Here is a 3,629-nt window from a genome sequence, read left to right on the forward strand (position 1 = left end):
GAGATTTTTATGTTATGAGATCGTTGGGTCGGATAGACATCTCAAATGACAAGCGAAAAACAAAAACAGAGTCTGCCGGGCAGACTCTGCCCCGACTCCCTCTGTACTTATGCTACTCCCGACCTCCTTGATTCCCTCTCCATGTCATGTTTTGCACTATCACAAAAATCCATGTAGGAGAGGATGCGAGAGGATGCACTCTCCTTTGACACCTGAAATTATTAAATGCTACCGTTTAGTGCATTTTAATAATTTCGTTGAGATGCATTTATTTTCTGCAGTAAAACGTCACCGTCAAATTCTAATTTCCCACAGGGGCGATTGCATGGCGAGGTGCGTTACGGTACACGGGGGGGTCGCGATATAGTGCCATCTTTGTTAGTGCCAGCTAGGATATAGTGCTACCCTTCTGCGGGTGGCCCGGATTTTGAGCCAAAAATGAAGGGTCTCCAGAGAGGCAGTTGGATGGACGTACTGCCCGAGAGCCACTGCCGCCACGGGAAGTGATTATGCAGTTGCTACCTCGAATAGACTATGGCGGAAAAAGGCTTAAACCCCTAATAAACCCCTAATCCCCTAAATCCCCTAAAACCCCTATAAACCCCTAATCCCCTAAATCCCCTAATCCCTAAATCCCCTAAATCCCTAATTGGACATCTGCAAAAGTGTAGGCTGGCATTTATAGCTGCGAGAAAGGAGGAAGTCAATGCGACGGCCCGGCAGCCACTAATAACAGAAATTCTTGATTAGACTTGAGTCTGTAGTGAAGATACAAAGCATGAGTGATGGCGTCCTGCGAGCGGTCTTTCTGAGCAGTGATGCAAGGAAGTGGCTGCAAAAAAGCCGTAAATCTCATTATCTAACAGTGCCTGGTTCGATATAGTGCCGTTTTCGGCCCACTGACACAGGGTAGCACTATATCGCGCCCCCCCCCCCCCCCTGTATCTGAGATTGCATACAGTCTGCCATGCAATCTCAGATACTGTAACGCTGATGGGGCACCCCTCTAATGGCTCATACATCGTCATTTGAATTACAGTACAGAGCAGAAGAGGCATCGAATTTGCTGAAAACTCAGAAGAATGCAACCTATCACAGTACGCTACATGTCCGAAAGTGAACATTTATGACAGATCGCACATCTGTCACCTCCTTACAGCACATGTAGTTCATACTGTAGGACCAGAATACTGTAGTATGACGTACAGTGCCTCCTACGATATAGTGCTATAGCGTGACATACCTCTAGCTATGGCACTATTGGGGGGATGGCACTATATAAAGGAGGCTCAAATACATATATTTGGGGACAAAGCACACTGCTAACACAAACACAACAAAGCCTGTATAACACAACTAAATAACTTCATCCTTTGAGTACTGAACCATGTCGGATGATACACGTGTGAGCTTATGATAACCTGTGCCTGAGCGTGAGCCCTAGCTCTATGTAGAGGGAAGCACTACTAAAGTAGGCACTATTGAGCGACCCCCTATATATATATACTATATACGTCATACTACTGGGGATTTATGAAAGTATGTACAGTGCTTCCGCCTTATAAGAATAAGGACGGGAGACAGGATCCGTATTCTTATAAAGCGGTTATTCTTATCGGTGTGTTTATGATAAGGTCCAGCAAGCTCGTCAGCGCCTTCTGAAAAAGTCTAGTTGGTGCTGTACAGGTGAAAGTGCATATGAAGTCTCTCATGGTTTCTTATCTGAGCGCAAAGTAGTTTGAACAGATCAAAGATGCAGAATTGCAATGTTGAACAGGTCTATAGTCTGGGATTGAGGTTGAGAAAAATGTTCATGTGCCGACACAGCTGACTGATATTGCTTTTTGGCCTCCTTTTTGAGGTACGTACACGCCTTGCTGTACCCCAAAATTGAGCTCATCCAGAAGTTTTTATTCTCTTGTCGCATAAGAATAAATGCTGCTCCATGTGCCTTTTTTGGGCACTCCCAACACGGGAGTCAGCCATCATATTCTATTACCGAGGATATTCTCCAACGGACTATTCTTATAAGGCGGAAGCACTGTATATACTATATACATACTTTCATAAATCCCCAATGTTGACTCAATTTCACGAAAAGTAATGGCCTTTTTAGCGGAAAACATGTACAGAGAGCGAAACTCGGCCACTGGATGGAGGGCTATACTACAGTAGCTTTCGAACCAGTCTTCACTGGCCCAAATTTCAGGGTTTACGCCTGGCAGAATTCTGCAATTATCTTGTGAGAATTTGGCCGATGACCGTTGCAGAATTCTGCATCGAAATTTTAATTGCGAAAATTTTTAGACGCAATTACGCTAAGAAATTTAGAAGTAAAGCCGTGAGTATTACTCGTAGCCCTTCTGTAGCCATACCCCACCCGATTGTGCTCCACAAATCCGCTACCATGAACAGTGGTAAGCAGCGCGATTACACACAAAAGGCAATTGTTAGACGGGCAAATACCTTCAGTATTGCTCTGTGTTCCCTTGCCAAACGGCGTCAGCATCACCCTGAACCCGTTTTTGCATCCTCGACGTGCATGTCGTTCATTGCTTCAAAGCTTCAAACTGAACAAACGAATTGAACAAGACAATCTCAAGAAGCAATTGCATTCATGCATCGCAGTTCTCTTTCAATTTTAATTCCTTCAGCAATTCCGACTGCGTCTTCTACTTCTGTTTTAATAAGAATGATGTTATAAGGATTTTACATGCAATGGCTTGGCCGGATGAAAAAACAAGTACCACTCGCAACCGCTACGCTGTCTCGCCCATTTTATCAATTTGCATTGTCCTCCGCCGGCTCTGCACCCCATCTAGATGGAAGGACATGGAGTTTTTCTGTGGCAAGCATGGATCTGAACTCTCAGAAATATGCTGGGAATTCATCGAGCATCTACTGGAGACAAGGGTTGAGTTGATAACAGGAAATATCAGCTCTCATTATCTTCAAGCTCAAGCGTAATGGTTTGCGGAGGCCATAAGAGACAAGAGTGACGGACTAGACAACTGCGTTGTGTTTATTGATGGAACGGTTATTGGCATCGCTCGTCCAAGTGGCTTTGATAGTCAACGAGTTGCTTATAATGGACATAAAAGGAAGCATGCACTGATATTCCAAGCCGTTAATAGCCCAGACGGAATGATACTGCATGCCCATGTTCCAATGGAAGGGCGCTGCAACGACTGGACATGGTATGTGAGAAGTGGTTTGGAAGAGCAGCTGCCAGCCTTGCTGTACGTCGAGGGCAATAAGTACTGCCTGTACTGTGACTCAGGCTACAGCAGAAGGTGGTTCATGGAAGTACCATATCAGGGCATTAATCTCAGATCTGAACAACGAGCGTTCAACAAGGCCGTGTCTTCATCGCGTATTACTGTCGAATGGATATTTAAAGAGGTGAAGATGTACTTTTCTACGCTGGACTACAAACGAAAGATGAAGGTATTGGAGTCCCCTGTGGGATCTCTCTACATTGCTGGCATGCTTCTCTGCAACATGCGAAACTGTATCAATCCGAATCAAATATCGCGCTACTTCAACTGCATGCCGCCAACTCTGGAAGAATACCTCGAGCATAAGGATTAATGGTTGAACTCGCTCCTTGGTAGCCCGCGCGGAGCGAA

Source organism: Chondrus crispus, genomic scaffold (genome assembly GCF_000350225.1).
Source record: "Chondrus crispus Stackhouse genomic scaffold, scaffold_90, whole genome shotgun sequence".
In the NCBI taxonomy this organism is placed as follows: Eukaryota; Rhodophyta; class Florideophyceae; order Gigartinales; family Gigartinaceae; genus Chondrus; species Chondrus crispus.